Source organism: Rhinolophus hipposideros (genome assembly GCF_964194185.1).
Source record: "Rhinolophus hipposideros genome assembly, chromosome: 10".
Taxonomy (NCBI): Eukaryota; Metazoa; Chordata; class Mammalia; order Chiroptera; family Rhinolophidae; genus Rhinolophus; species Rhinolophus hipposideros.
In genome coordinates this window covers 42389341-42406317 of record NC_138056.1, presented here as the reverse complement: position 1 = coordinate 42406317, position 16977 = coordinate 42389341, and the positions used below count along the sequence as shown (strand labels likewise).

The following is a 16977-nucleotide window of genomic DNA, read 5'->3' as shown; positions in this document are numbered from 1 at the left end:
AACCATCTCTCACTATCATACAATGGTGCACCATATACCAATTAAATGGAATGATTTTATATTAGTAACAAGATGAAGGCAGCAAGAGGGAGGAGGAAGGAGGTCAGCTAGAGATGGTTGTCCATAACTGACAGGCAAAGTATGGGTCAGAGAAAACAACGTAGTTCCCAAATTCCACAGAAAATGTTAATAATAATTCATACTCCATCACACATTCTGAAACCCATAGAGACCAGCTTCTTTCGGTGTAGCTTGAGTGATAGAAAGGAGACTCTTGGTTAAGTTTCGTGGTATAGAGTCTATCGTAAGAACAGGCCCCAGAGGAGTGGATTTTTCAGCCCAAACTATCTTTCCTTTACTAGATGCTCCCCTCACTTTCCCACCCCGCATACACCTCCAGAGGCCCTATGGAAATGCTAGGCATGACTGGAATATCTGCCATGAGGAGGGTGACTAAGGCAACCAAAGCCATGGCCTGGGTCTCATCTGCACAACCAGCAATTCTGTTTCTCTAGAATTAGTGAGATAAAGGCTAGAGAAGCTCAAGGAACAGAGTGAGAAAAGAGGGCTGGCCACGCAAGGTGGTAATCACAAGCTAGTCTTGCATTTAGGCAAATGTGAAACAGCAAACCTAAAACCCATGAAGAAAGTATTGGCTGTGTGGCATCTACAAAACAACACTGGTGTTCTCTTGGCTTGTCTGTCTTCCTTCTGGGTATGGTACCCCCTATTACACAAGCCCCAGAGGGCTGAGTAGCTGTTAAGAAAGCATAAGAAGGTACACCATCTGAGAGTCCATGGGAACTTACACCACTCTTTGTACTTTCGGATTGTGGACCTCATCCAAAGAGCCAGCTGCCTGCATTTCTACAAGCAGTCAGCTTCATCCCCAGACCTCAAAACCTGAATTCGCCCTATGTCAGTGAAAAACCGCCATCAATTTTTCTTTACATTAACTGAAACATTGACTGTGATCATAGCAGTTTTTCCTGTTTTCTAAGATCACTGCTGCAAAGAGGAAAAGGTACAGGGGGATAAAAGCACACACATGCAAAAGCTTTGGTGGCTCCAATTCCTCATTCTACCTGCCTCTGACCAGCAAGGATGACAGAGAGCAAGGAGCACTTCTGCATTTTGAAGACAGTCACCTGCCTGCCCTGTTGTTTTTCATCTTCTGGAAAAAGTCACCTACTCCCAACTAGGATCTCTCCCTGGTCACTATAATCCCATGATTTGTTTGTGATGTGAGCGTCAGTCAGCAATTGCCCAGGGCAGGTGTTATCTAGAAGTAATGATGGTCATTTCCAGATCAGAAACAGTCACACAGATAAAGCAAAGGGCAGTCCCTGCCTGGTATTTATGACCCATGAGATGGAGGGGAAGAGAGAAGAGGAATGCAGTGGGCTTATTCGCGGGATCTCTCAACAATGAGTCAGCCTCCCTCTGTAAATGGAGGAACAGTCCAATACTTGGTACTTCAGAGGGAATTCAACCTTTGGTTAGTCCCCTTCCTCCAAGGTCTATTATAAAGATTAAACAAAATACATCGTGTTTTTAATACAGGCAAGAGCAGAAGTTACACAGCTCTAACTTTCTAGTAGGAAGTCAACCTTTCCATCTGTTTTCCAAAGTCTGCTGATCTGTTCTCAGTTGGAAATACAGAGTAAAGAATATAGAACTCAGAATTTCTAAATTGATTGCTGTTGAATTCTCACAAAATTCCAACTGAAAAAAGTGATATTTAAAGGAGACCACCTAAGAGGTGTGATGAATAACCTGTTATTTTAAGCTCCATTTTTCTATCAGATCACTGGAAAGCTATATAGATATACCAGTAGCTCAGCTCCTTATAGGGTGGTTTTCACTGAGTGGAATTTCATGTAATACATTTGTATTTTATGAGCAGTCACCAGAAGAGAGCTATAGGAAATCGAAACCATGTAAGCATTTGTTATAAAAATGGTTAAAAAAAAGTCCTTGTGGTTGTAAAAACAAGAAAAAAATAAAATACAACTCTCGATTTAAAAAATGGTAAAGATTACTATCTATCATTCAACATCTTCAACAAAGATATCCATGTAAGAAATCTCATTAAAATGCAAAAGTAAAAAAACAAATTCTGTCTGTCTTGAGAAAATGGTGTTTCCTATCTCCTAAAGGTATCAGAAGGTCAGTCGATTTCCTCAACTGCCAAGGAACTCAGAGTCTAAGTCCAAGGCCGTTCACAGAAACCATCTTAATAACTAGATTAGGACATTTGCATGCTCTTCTTTCCTTTGGTGGTGATGATCTGTTTCTATGTTATTAACATGATTAACGCCTCCCTTTACCGGTTATCTACTGTGTGCCAAGCATTGTTCCCAAGTGTTAATTATGTTAATTCATCTAATACTCTCAACTATCCTATGAGGTAAATGTTATCAATTCTATTTTACCAAATAAGAAAACTGAAACCCAAGGTCATACAGCTAGTAAAAGCATCAGCCAGAATTCAAACTAGGTCTCGCTTGGAAGTTCCTGTCCTTCCGCTAAGTACAGTAAGGTGTTCTCTCCATTATGTCTTCGTAGCCAGCCACCTGAGTTCCACTTCTGAGAAGGTAGAATAGACAGCCAATGAAATAATGTGTGTAAAAATATTTTGTGTGTTGTAAGTTACTATTCATATGCAAATAACTATCATTATCCTCCATGAAGAGATGCATAAAGCAGAGCTGATATTTCTACTTACACACACACACACACACACACACACACACACACACACAATCAGTGAAGTCAGCAGGAAATGAACTCCAAATACAGCCAAAGGAAACATTTTTTTCTCAACATGAAAACTAGGTAAGCACGAGGGTCAGTCACTCACTTAAACATAGGTATTTAGCAAAATAGTGAGAAATCATCCCACTTGCAGACTGCACTGGGCACAGACTCTGTTTGCTTCAGAACCAAGGAGATGCTGGTATCAAGCCAGGTAAGGCCTTCTTTTCTCCCAATTCCCCCTTAATCTCTTCTCTTTCAGTGATGAACATCCTAAAAGTATTATTTCAAGAGATATCTTGGGAGAAGGAATTATCATTTCACATTTTCATTTCTGGTTCTTCCACAAGTCCATGACTTTAGCTCAGAATTCTTTAAAACATTGAAACCTACAATGTGCTTCTTTCCTGTAAGCAAAGGACTTCCCTGGTATTTTAGACACAACGTTCAGAATAGACAAGGTCAGAAAAGGGGACGACATGCCACCTCTAGTCCCAAGGCATCAATGGCTTTCTAGAAGTTTATAAGGCAAGTGGTCACTAGCGGTAAGAAAATGCTGGGAATTCTCTAGACCAGGCTTTATCCAGGGACAGGCACCCCCTCTACCTGCCCCCACCCAAAGAATTAGCAACGTGTAAAGAATGCAACACAAATCATCACAAAGATTGGCTATGAAAACAAACCTCAATCAAAAAGGCATCAGGGGCTACTGCAGTGAGCAGGGACTCACCGGCCAGTTCCCGTAACACTGGCACTGCTCAGGGGATCAAGTGTGTCTCCTCAACCCCACCTACATATCACACTTCTTTTCCTGTTCAGGATTAATCCCCTAGGCCATTAGTCTCCTCCCACCCCAACCAGTGGACAGTAATGTCGACTAGAGCACAACAGGCTTAAAAGCTGTTGAAAATGATGTTTTGTATTCTTTTCACCTTGCCGTCTCCCACCACTGACTGTGCTTCCAATCTATTCTGTAGAGCTACTGCTCTACCCTAAAGCAAGGAACCCCACGTCTCTAGACTCTTCACAGGCGTGTGCACCACCTTCTGCGCTAACACGCACCAGGCTCTCCCTGCCGGCTCTCTCTTCACCCTTGCAGCTTCAGTGCCTATGTGGATGCGGCCACTCCAAATCCTCGTCTCACGGCTGATTCCCTGGCTTCAGGTGACTTTAGTCATCCATACCTGTGGACAAACGTTGGACCTTGTCACTGCCTGAGATTACATACCTCAATCTTGTCCTCCAAAATCCTGCTCCCTTATACAACCTCCCTTCCTGCCTGCCTCTTGGCCCTTTCACTTCCCGATGGCTGCTCTGTGACTTTGGGGTAGGGCTCTCTTCCTTTGAGTCCTCCTCCTTCTTCCTAGTTTACATCAGCTACTACCTTTTTTGTCCTTCCAGGCAAGAATCCACGATCCATCACTCCCTCAAATCCCTAGTCCCTTTCTCCTTCTGCTGGACCTCCTCGGAAAGCCCTAACTCTGAATTGATTCAATCATTAGTATGCCCCGTTCCTCCATAAGGACAACTAAAAATTGCTGGTCAGAAATCAGTACGCCTAAAACATGTCTGAAAGGTCTTTTAGAGATACATTCTGAAGTATTTATGGATGAAATGGTACGATGTCTAGAATTTGCTTCCAAAAATACAGTAGAGAAGAAGGTAGGATAGTGAACAAGGATAGAGATAAAATAAGCTAGTCCACATGTTGATAATAGTTGAAGCTGTATGATGGATATATGGGTGTTCATCTTCTATTCTCTCTACTTTTGTGTGTGTTTGACATTTTCCATAATAAAGTTTAAAAAATGAAACCACTTAAGTGAAAGATTGATGGGGAACAGTGCCAAAAGTCACCCACAGAATATCTGCTAGTTATAAAATGAAAACTATAATTTTACAGTGGAAAAAATTGCCTGGCCCTACTGTAAGGAGTGACCAAAATTAACATCTATAATATTGAGAACACCAGACATTATGTGCCTCTGGTCTGCTGCATCATTTATAAAGGGTCCCTGCACCCCCAAAAAATGCTTAACTTAAATCTAATCAAGCCTCCATATCTAATTTACAGTTTACAAAAAATACAAGGGAGAAAGAACCTAAGCAATAACCCATGGAACAATCAGACAAATCCATAAAGTGGCAAGTGAATTCATGTTTAAAAATTTAAGAAAAAGGAATGCCTAAAACTGAACTCAACATTTCGCACTCCACCCTTAATAAAACACTTTCCCCTCCTGTACTTTTTCCACAAAGTCACCCAATTTTCTACAACTCATCCCTGCATTTTCATTTTCTTTACTCCGGTTCAATTCATCACCAAGTCCTGCAAGTTCTACCTCCTGAATGTCTCATATTCACCTCCTCTATTCCCCTGCCACTCTTTAACTCAGATTTTATTATAGATTGTTTGATTTACTGCAATAATCTCCTTGCTCCTACTTTTTACTTTCTTTAAATCTGCTCTCTACGTGTCAGCCGAAGTGATCTTGCAAATTTATATCACTGCAGTGCTTCAATTCTTTCAGCAGCTCCACTGCCCATAGCAGTGCTTCCCAAAATGTGGTTAGGAAACTGCATGGCAGGCCCTCAATATCGTATTACACAGCATTCAATGGTGTGAAATCACATTCACTTTTTAATTCTTTAAACATTCTCACTAGATTAAGAAGAAAGTCTCCACTTGCTGCTGTCTTTATCTAACACTTGATAATCTCTTAAGAGATAAGACTTTCATAGACAGCATTATCTGGCTAAAATATTAAAACATTTTTTGTTTTCATTGTATTTACTTTAAAAGTCATCCTCTGTAATACAGCAAGTAGTATTGATTATCCACTTTAAGAAAGTGAGATAACATTTCCTTTTAAAATAAATTTAAGTTCGAAAGTTAGCTGATTTAAACATTATGTCCAGGTACCTTATAAGAGGCTATGATAATATTGCGAAGATGGTAAGCAATGAATTAAGTCTGGGAAAAACTGCCCTATAGCATAAAATTCAAGCTTCTCTATAAGATTGTGGTGATTTCAAAACAAGTTTGCACATAGTTTGATATTCCTCTCCATGAACTAGATGGCCCCTGTAACTACCTCAAGGAAGGGAAGGTAGCCTACGTGAGGGCACTGGAGTTCCAAGACTAGGTTAGAGAAAGGCCAGGCAACCTCTTTAGGGGTCTGAGCCACCTGATAAGAAATGCAGCTACCCCTGAGGCCACCAGGCTGCAGGGAGCACAGGAAGTAGTAATGGGGGTAAGGTGATGGTGGAGTGAGGCTGATGGACTGAGGAGAGCCAGGGACCCGGGGCTTGAGTTTCCCCAGCTCAGGTACCACACACGGGGCAGCACGAGTCTTCTGATGATTCCAGCTCCAGCCACCATCTGACTACAACTACACGGGAAGACCCCGAGCCAGACCCCCCAAACCATGAGAGAGAATAATAAAATTATTGTTGTTTAAACGCCCACTACGTTTTGGGGTGATATGGCACACAGAACAATGGTAGATCCAGCCTTGCAGGAGCCAGTCCTTGAGCCACGTCTCTGGTCTCATCTTGACCCTGATGACCCTGCGCTGCCATGTACAGTCAACCGACCAATGGGTAGTTATATGCACATACCTCTGCACATACTGCCTCATTCTGTCTTTGTACGTGCTAATCCCTCTACCTGAATGCCCCTCCCTGCCTTGTCCACTTGAAAAATAACTATTCATAGTGGTCAAAAGGTACAAACTTTAAAAAAGAAAATCGATTCCTCTTTCAAATTCTGAACAGGCGCCATTTCCCCTGTGAAACCTTATGCTCATCTTCCTCACACTCTTTCCTCCCGGTGCCACTTGTATAGCGGCATAAGTAACACTACAGTATATTGACCTTTTGTATGCCTGGTCCACTAAAGTATTAAGTTCCTTAAGGATAGGGATTGTATGTGTGTAGCTAGTCTTACAAGGGGCCCAATGAATGTTTGCTGATCTGAAGTAGTTTCTCCTTCCACTTCCTTATTTAGCCTATTTCTGTTAAAACCATTTCCTTCTAAACTCCCGGCTGACAAGAACAGAAATGTCGGATCAATATTGTTCTCCTCAGTTTCTCAAACCCTAAATTTCGGTTCCAGGATTTTACTTACTCTGACCCTTGAAAGGGCTTTCTTTTCTGTGTTCACAACCCTTAGGAGCAACAACTCTAAGTTGATCCAGCATTAAAAGCTGACTTTTCAAATACAATTAAGTAAGACCTATGAGTTTAATATCTGGGACATAAGTGGGTCCTCAAAAACATTATTCCTCCTCCTTCTCTCACTTCAGAAATCCTCCTTAATCTGTCTTCTAAACAGAATACGAAATTTCTTCACACATCTTTCCTGCTCCTCTTCCTCAGAGTCATGCCTTCCTGCATCTTAACATCCCTTCAGACTTTGGCCTTTCAATCTCCTCAGCACCAAACCATGCATCTTGCAATTGCCTCTCTGTTCGCACCTCAGCCAGACTGAGTTGATCAAATCAGGTATAATCTGAGAGGAAGGCTTTTATGTCACAATATCTAGGTCTAGTGTTTCACTACAATTGCATATAGGATTCACTGTGAAGTTTTTCACAAGGGGAGTGATGCAATTATCCCCAAACATTAAGAAAGGGAATCTGGCTGTATCGTATAAGAACAACAGAAAACAAACAAAAAACAGGATTGGGAATCAAAAGACTTGGATGCAATTTCTTGATCTGCCTCTCTCACTAAACGCTTTTTGTTTTGTTTTTTTGTTTTGTTTTTTGTTTTTGTAAACTGAGTCTAAGATGTTCCTCTATACATGCTACAGAAAATGTTTTTAATGGTTCTGGTACATACTAAATAAGAAATACAACAAGAATTTGAATGTAGACAGCCTCACTCATTAAAAACACTAAAGTGGACAGATGTTTACAAATTTTATATAAAGAGCAAATTAATAGGGAAAACATATTTTTGGTTTTTATCAAATTACAAACTTACAGTTTAAATGTAAAAATTGGAACCATGAAAACATGAATAAATTATTTTTATAATTCTGATGAGTGAAGAACATTTTTCAAAGTATGACAGGAAATCCAACTCAAAAGCTATGAAGGGCGGGAAATGCTATGAAGGAAAATATTATATATTTGTCTACATAAAAATTTAAAACATATGAAAGGCAAATAATTAGCCTAAACAAAGTCAAAAATTAAAAAGAAACAAACCGGGGGAAAAATAAGGCAAAGAGTTCTAATGCAATATGTGTATAAAAGCTCTTACAAATCTACAAGAAAAAATAATGACCACACAGAAAAGTGAACATAGTATCAGAACAGACAATTCACATAAAAACAAGCGCAACTGCCAGTGAGCATAATGGGTGTTCAATTTCATTAATAATTAAAGAAATCCTAGGTAAAGTAACAATAAGAAATCCTTTTTCATCTGTCAGATTGGCAAAGATTAGTAACACCTGCAGTGCCAAGGGTGTGGTGGAAACAGGTACCTTTATACACCGTTGACAAGGACCAAACTGACGTAGTGTCTTTTTTTGAAAGCAGTTTGGCAATATTTACTAAAATTCTAAATGAGCATACTCTTTGATCAGCAGATCTTTCCTTCTAGGAATTGTGCCTAAGGTAATATAAGCACTAGAACACTTGGGCAAAGACAGCTTATCTACTGCTGTTTATTGCAGCATTGTTTATAAAAAATTGGAAACAACTCAAAAGTCCATCACTAGGGCTTGGTTAAAGTCTGATTCATCCACCTGAGGAAAGACAACGCTGCTGTTAAAAGTAATGCACCGACATGGAAAAACAGCCTAGGTAAATTATCAAGGCAGAAAATTTTCAGTAGAGTATAATCACTTTTTTTCCCATATTTTATGTGGTGAAAATGTATATAAAATTTGTCATTTCAGCATTTTTAAGTTAACAATTCAGTGGCATTCATTACATTTACAATGCTGTGTAGCCATCAGAACTGTGCATTTCCAAAACTTTTTCATCATCCCAGATACTCTAACCATTAAAGCAATAAGTCCCCATTCTCCTCTCTCCCTAAGATCCTAACCTTTAATCAACTTTCTGTCTTTATGAATTTGCTCATTACACATTGTTCAATCAAGCTCAGTTGGGTGGAGCACAATGCTTGTACACCAGGATTGCCGGTTTGATCCCCGCATGGGCCACTGTGGGCTGTGCCCTCCACAACTGGATTGAAACAACTACTTGACTTGGAGCTGAGGGGTCGTGGAAAAACACCCTTAAAATAGGCAGAATCATACAATATTTGCCCTTTTGTATGTGGCTTATTTCACAGCATTTTCAAGGTTCATCGGTGTTGTGTGTAGCATATATCAGAACTCCATCCCTTTGTAAGATTGAATGATCATCATATATGCCACATTTTGTTTATTCATTCACCTATGAACACCGTGTTCACCTTTTGGCTACTGCAAATAATACTGCTATGAACATTGGCATACAAGTATCTGAGCCCGTTTTCAATTTTGGGGGATTTATACCTAGAAGTGAAATGGCTGGGTCATATGGCAAGTTTTAGGTTTTTGAGGAACCAAAAGAATTCAGTTCCACAACAAGTGCACTATTCACATTTCCACCAGCAACGTATAAGGGTTCTAATACGTCCACGTCCTCACCAACACCTTTTATTTTCCACTTTCTTTTATTAGAGGGTAATCTCTTTTTCTAAAAAGAAAATAAATGTATATATAAATCTATTGTAGAAAAAGCAATCCATTGTTATCCAACTGCTAACAATGATCACATTTCTGGGGCAGGAGTTTGTAGGAGAGGCTTGTATTCTGACATCTATTTTTCTATTTTGTAAACGTTTTTAGAAATAATGTATTGCTTTTGTTATTAAAAATAACAGGAAGAAATTCTAAAACAAAGATTAGCCTGAGACAGTTTCGTGCATGTTTGCTAATCTGAAATTGTTCTTGTGTTATGCAAACAGCAAGGCCCTGAATCAGCAGAAGTGAAAGGACCTGACTGGGTCCCAGTCCTGGCTTTGCCACCTTGGGTGCTCAGTTTTCTCACCTCTAAACTCTGAGTTCCCAACAGGTGTGCCAAGAATGGGTTACAGCTGTGCAGATATGGTGACTCCTTGGCCCCTGGGACAGCACTGGGACTCAGTGCTACCAGTAGACTCCTCCTTTTATCCCAGTGTGCCTTACAAAGATTATCACCTCCTTAAGGAAAATCCAAGTCACTGACCATGAAGGAGAAATGAACAAACGCTCCCCAAAAGAAGCATGCACAGACAGAGATTCAAGAAATGAGAACTCCGAGGAAGAGAGAGCGGCTTATATTTACTAATTCAAGTGTGTCACCTGAATCCACTGGTCCCGAAGTCAACAGTAGGCGGCAGAGCCTGGAGCCATGCTACTCTGGGAGAAGCTTCCCCAGACCACCTGCTTGGGCAGCGGACAAGTAGAAAACCTGACCTTTGTGGGAAGAGGCACTGAGGCCTGGCTAAGTGAAAGCCAAGTACAATCCTCTCTTCCAGGTGTTCTCAGCCTCTCTGCTGCCAACAGGGGACTTTGCCCTTGAAATTCAACTCTGGGGCTAAAGAGATAAGCTCCCAGGCACTAATCAACAGGACACAGTCAGTGCTGAGCCTGCCTGCAGTCCCTGCGAGTCTGCCAACCAGGAGGCTGTGCTGAAGGGCGGGGGGGAGCTTATCTTGGCATACATGTCACCTATCCTGATAAAATCAAGTGGCCAGGATGGGCATGTCCCCCAAATGTGTCACACTGCTGTTTAGAGACAAGCACATAGCTGGAACCTCACTGTGGCGGGGTAGGGGTGGCGGGTTGGGGGTGGAGGGCAGGCTCTGTTGATGCAAGCCCAGGAGATTCTAAAGCACATACATGAAATTCTAGGTGAATGAGAGGAGGTTACCTATTAGCGTCTGGCCCTCACACTCTTATTTGACTCTCAGCTGCTGAGATGCTCGGGCAATGGCTCTCAGCCTACAGCAGCACTTAGAAGTTTGTTAAAAATGCAAAGTCTCAGGCCCCACTTCAGAACAACTGGATGGGAAACAAGCTCTGCAGGGTCAGTCTGGGGCACACTCAAGTCAGAAACCCACTGCTCTAAGGCTCCACAGCACTCTGCCACCTGGAGTTCAGCACCCCCTAAACTTTTCCTATATTCTGTTTCAAATGAATTTTGAGGGACTGGAATATCACCTCTTAGTTCTGCCCAGTAAGATAAACAAATTTCCTCCCACACCAATTTTATCTTCTGCATGGTCACATAAGGGTTCTTTGACCAACCAAATTCAATTGTGTTCCTTTGCTGCTTTCAGAAGAACGATTCCCCAGTTACCAAGAGTTCAAGCTCTTCAAGATCTGACCTTGACGGATCTTTTCAAACCTCATCCCCTAACTCATCTGTGTGTTCCTGCTCATGGTGCATGACCATTTACTGTCTGCCAAGTGAATCAGTGCTAAAGATGAAAACACCGTCTAAGGAATCTTCCCTAACCACTTATCTTTTCCCTCAGAAGCCAAGTAGTTACTAAAACAGGCAGGGATAAGGAAGATAGGAAAGGAGAATCCCATTACTTACAAAAGAAATTCCTGTGTGTGTCAGGAATCTATGCTAAATCTGAAATTCAATCTCACCCTCTTCTGCCTGTCACAAACTATTCATCTAAGCCGGCTGGCTAGGCCGAACACAGATCACATGAACACCGAGAAATGAGGGTTTATAAATACCCTACACATTTTCATTTCAGAATCCTGACCCTTGATTTACAGACTCCAAAGAGGACCAGTCCCTTGAAAAAGAGGTGTCCACCAATAGAAACTACTCAATGTTCAATTTCCAGCCAGTGAAAAGTTGTGGCCTGACAAACTTCTTTCCTCAAACATTTCCAACAAATTTGAAGACTTTAAGAGAAACCTGGTAAACCAGGAAATCAGAGTTTATTTACAAATGTTAGGTTACTGTTAGGTAAGATAACAGTTAGGTCCTTTTTTTTATTATTATTTTCCAAAAAAAAAATCTATTTTCTTACTATCTAAAATAGGAGGAATCATAACCTCAGAAATCCAATTACTTATGGAGTATTAACAGAAAGACCGCCACTCTTCCTACCCAGATAAAGAGCGGTGTTCGGATGATCTGTTCCCAAGTCCTGCCACACACACCTGCGTACCACAATTTTTGATGGACTGGCATTCTCAATATTTTACCAGGTACTCCTTCCAGAGAAAGCTAACAAAACAAAACAACAACAAAAACACTCATTCAACTCCACAAGTACCCTTACTTCCAACATACGGAAAGGAGAACATGACAGTAAACAACTCATAACAATTCAGGAAAAAATGCTCCTTAAGTATTGCAGATAACTAAGAGAAAGTGCGTGGGGCATACGATGACAGTGCAGGCGGAGAAAGGGCACATCCTTTGGAATCATACAGACTTAGATTTGATTTTAAGCAAATTGGCCACTTGGAGTTCCTTATCTATAGACATCAGACCATCAACAAATTCATTCATAGATTTGATTAATTTTACTAAAATCATAGATTTTACTAAATTCATAGATTTTATGAATTTACTAAAATAATGTAAATGAAAATGCCCAGTTTAACACAATGCCTGGAACAGAGTAAGCATTCTCCTAATGATATACCACAAACCTAAAATCTACAGAAATTTTTAAAACACATATTTTTTGCTCCGTAGAAATATGCAGAACTAGATTATATTTACTCAGCTTCCTTTAGCTAATAAGCTATGTGCCTATCCCCACTCCAGATAACTTCTCTTTTCCCGTATTCTTTTTCTTGATTCTCCTCAATAGAATTCAATGCTCCTCTTAGCCCATCCTCTCTCTCAGATTCTGCAACCTTATCCCTAGTCATGCTTACAGACCTAGAATATATGCCCCTCATATTGTTCTCTAAAGCCCTTAACACGGCCAAAAGGCTCTGCCTGAGCTGCCCTCCACCAACACCTCACACCCTCCACCCAGGGGCTCCCTATGTTCTGACAATGAAGACTTTCTTCATGTTCTGTCAACATCCCAAGCTCTTTCCTACCTCAGGGGCTTTACCTTTGCAGTCACCTCTTCCAGGAATGTACTTCCCCCAAATGTGCACATTCAAGGTGTCTTCTCATCCTTGAACTAACTCGCTACTTCAATGTCACATTCTCAGAGAGGCCTTCTCTAGCTTCTCTTTTGAAAAGAGCTTTCAAGTTCCTGTTACTCTCTCTCTCTGGCATCCCAATGATGTTCTTCGTAGTGTATATGGCTATCTTGGTCTCATTTATTGATCCTATTACTCATCTACTGACTGCTCCCCCACTACACTTGAAGCTCCATGACATGAAGACTTTGGTGCCTCGGTTATCTCTATATCCCCAGCATTTAGAGCAGTGCCTTACACAGAATAGATGCTCAATAAATACGCATTGAATTAATAAATAAATTCAGACAGTTTCTAAACCAGAGAGGCAGAGCTGGACACCCCCCTTCTTTCTCTGACTAACAAGATAGGGATATGAGCTATGAAGGAAAGGCTAAATTAAAAAGAGAAAAGCCTGAGGAGAAATAAACCCTTTAGAAACACAAGCTGAGAGTCACCCCAACTTCCCCCACTGACAAAACATTAACATTAGGGGCTGAGAGGATGTCACAGGTGTTGCCACCTCCAGTGTTTTGTTTTGTGTTTTCTCCACCAATTTTTCTTACTGTGGCAAAATACACATAACTCCACGGTTTTCTCCTTTAGCTTCTACAGCTTCCCAGGGCTCAACTGCTTCTAGCGAAGCTATGTAGACATCAGCCCTTGGGTGTTTTTCAGGTAAAAAGAAGTCTGGAGATCACTGCTTTTGAAACCCACCTGGCTTTACCAAACAGTTGTGGGTTTTGAGATTGTAAAAAAGCTTTTCTATTTCCATCTAAAGAGATTTAAATAAAACAAAAATTTCCAGTTGTTCCTCGTTGTTTTCTTTTTAACTTGATCCCTGCCACTTCCCTTTGGGCACTTACTCAGAGTTAACAAAACCCACCCTCCTCACCACCAATATCCTCACTGCTGGCTCTCGGAGCACAGCTGAGTAGTAATTCCACCCTGAGCAGCAGTGATGACTCAAACTCAGAAAGACGGGAACTCAGAGAGGACAGTGATGCCCATTTCATTTCAAAAACACCAATTTCTCTGGCAGGTTTTTTGGTTTTGTTTTTTGGGTGTTTTTTTTTGTTTTGTTTTTTTATGTCTGAACCTAAAGGGGTGAGTAAATCGAGGTCAGAAGGAAGCAAAAAAGAAAAGAAAATAAGGAACGTCAGTGCTCTTTTTCCTTTCTAGATTCCACAGCTTCAATTCTCTCAACACAGCAGCTGAGTTAGTCAAGTCACAGACTGCAAACCAAGGTCACCGCCATTGCCAAGTTCATCTCAGCTGTCTCAGGTATTTTCCTCTCGCACTCAAGTACTACCACACTTCTTTATAGTTGCAAGGGTCAGTCAAGTTCTTTTTTTTTTTTCTAATTTATTGGGGTGACAATTGTTAGTGAAATTACATAGACTTCAGGTGTACAATTCTGTATTACATCATCTATAAATCCCATTGTGTGTTCACCACCCAGAGTCAGTTCTCCTTCCATAACTATATATTTGATCCCCCTTACCTTCATCTCCCTCCCCCGACTCCCTTACCCTCTGGTAACCACTAAACTATTGTCTGTGCTTATGAGTTTTTGTTTCTCATTTGTTTGTCTTGTCCTTTTGTTGTTTTTGGTTTATATACCACATATCAGTGAAATCATAGGGTTCTCTGCTTTTTCTGTCTGACTTATTTCGCTTAGAATTATACTCTCAAGATCCATCCATATTGTCACAAATGTTCCTACATCATCTTTTCTTACTGCCGAATAGTATTCCATTGTGTATATATACCACAACTTCTTTATCCATTCATCTATCGAAGGACATTTTGGTTGTTTCCATGTCTTGGCCATCGTAAACAAAGCTGCAATGAACATTGGAGCACACGTGTCTTTATGTTTAAATGTTTTCAAATTTTTTGGGTAGATACCCAGGAGAGGGATTGCTGGGTCATGTGGTAATTCTATTCGTAATTTCTTGAGGAACCTCCACACTGCCTTCCATAGCGGCTGCACCAGTCTGCATTCCCACCAACAGTGTATGAGAGTTCCTTTTTCTCCACAGCCTCTCCAATACTTGTTACTATTTGTCTTGTTGATGATAGTCGATGATCCTGACTGGGGTGAAGTGATATCTCATTGTGGTTTTTATTTGCATTTCTCTATGATTAGTGATATTGAGCATTTTTTCATGTCTATTTGCCATTTGTATGTCCTCTTTGGAGAAATGTCTCTTCAGGTCCTCTGCCCATTTTTCAATTGGGTTGTTTGTTTTTTTCAGTCAAGTTCTTGAATTACCTTTCCTTGTTTGCACCCATTTTGCCAAGTGACAAAGTATATACCGTACACTCACGGGTCTGACCTTCTGATCCTCAGATCTTTACAAGCGAGTACAAGTCCCATGTGTGGTTTGTACACCACGTGGTCTTCACCTCTTTTCAGCACTCCTTCAGAACACACGGTGGGTCAAAAATTGCTAATAAATTGAATAAGGTGAGGGATCCTGGCAAAACTTTGTGCCAAGGAAACCTGTCTCCAATAAGGAGCGTCGGGCATAGTGTTGGTAGCTGTAAATACCACTGAGGCTGAGTGTGTCCTGATTGTACAGGGAGCTACTGTGGAGTCTGAGCTCCTGCCTGTGAGAGTCTACAGAAGTTACAACTGAAAAAGAAATAAAATGTTTGACCCTGATCTGCAGAGTTTGGTCTTCTAAAGGACAAGAAACCTTAAATTATAAGCAGCCTCTCTCAAAGGAAAAATTTGTAAAGCACCTACTCCCAGGAACTCCCCATCCTGCCCTAGGCCTGCCTGGGTTCAGCAGACCCATAAATTGGCACTGTTGATATGACCTTCCCAGGCTATATTTCAACAAGAGATAACAACAAAGCTGAGAGCTTTGGTAGCACTCAAAGGAGATTTGAGGGACTTAAAACACACTGCTAAGTTTGGCAGCAAAAGTTCTTGTTTCTTGCAGATGGAAAAGGAAATCTCTTTATAATTACACTTGTAGATAAGATGCACCAAGCGACTCATGCTGCGCATTCTTGTTAAGAACAAATCAGAGCCATTTCTCCCAATGTACCACTGCTCTGAGAGTGCTCTGAGTGCTCACTGATGGGGCAGGTCTCACCTGGCGCTGGGATGTCAGCATGTCTCTTAGCAAGATAAAGTGCCAGGAGCTGTGTGATGCCACTTACTGTCTCACCCACAACCACCTGCCCAGATATATTCACCAGTCTTCATACCGAGCTCTCTCTGAGTGTACACGTTCCCTTAGTCCACTCCCCAGCTTGCTCTTCCACCTAAGGTTCTGCCATGTCCCTCCCCCCGTGCCATACAACATATATTACTTATCAGACAAGGTCCTTTCAACCTAGATGTCCCTTTAATTCCACCAGATCCCCCCTCTGGTTTATACGTCTTTATCACAGCAAGGTACAACAGCTACGGCCTATGTACTGACTGGGAGACACTTAGTACTGCTCTGCTCATACTAGATATCTGCCCAAGACACAGAGGAAGAAGATAGCATTTCTCAGCAGAACAAACCCGACAGACTAGCCACTCAGGAACAACTCTACTTGGCTTACAATATAATAGTGAATACAACAATTGCTCACATATACATATCATTCAGCACTAGAAACAAAGTAGTATTCTAAGCACTTGATTTTTGGGCCTCACCACAATCCTGTGAAATACTACTGTTACCGCCTCCATTTTACAGAAGAGGAGCTGGGGCATGGACAGGCTAAGTAACTTATCTGAGATTACAGAACTAGGAAGTAGCAGAGCCAGGATTTGAACCCAACGCTATGATCCCAGAGCCCAGGCTGTAAACGTTACTCTTTCCTTGGATGGCTCTAACTTACAGGCTTGTTTTTTAGCACGACTGGCTCACTCCAAAGTCTAAAGGGGAGAGGCTCAGTCAGAAAACTGCCATTTTTCTCCACCCAGAGGAGGAAACAGCAATGGCAGTTATTTATTCACAGAGCTGGTCTAAGTCTATACAGCAGAACAAACAAGTACCCCTCACAACTGTGGACCAAAATCTCCCCAGGGCCACCAAGTGGAA

General features: G+C 41.2%; 1 protein-coding gene across 3 annotated transcripts in view; it reads right to left on the bottom strand.

The window, feature by feature from the left end:
• Positions 1–16977, bottom strand: part of DENND2B (DENN domain containing 2B) — a 145879-nt gene that overhangs the window by 78853 nt on the left and 50049 nt on the right. The window contains exon 1 of one of the 3 annotated variants that reach the window (XM_081062575.1): positions 3820–3941. The exons of the other annotated variants lie outside the window; for them this stretch is intronic. The gene's annotated coding sequence lies outside the window, so the exon portion shown is untranslated. Of the gene's footprint in view, positions 1–3819; positions 3942–16977 lie in introns of those variants that run through there. 3 annotated transcript variants of the gene reach the window in all.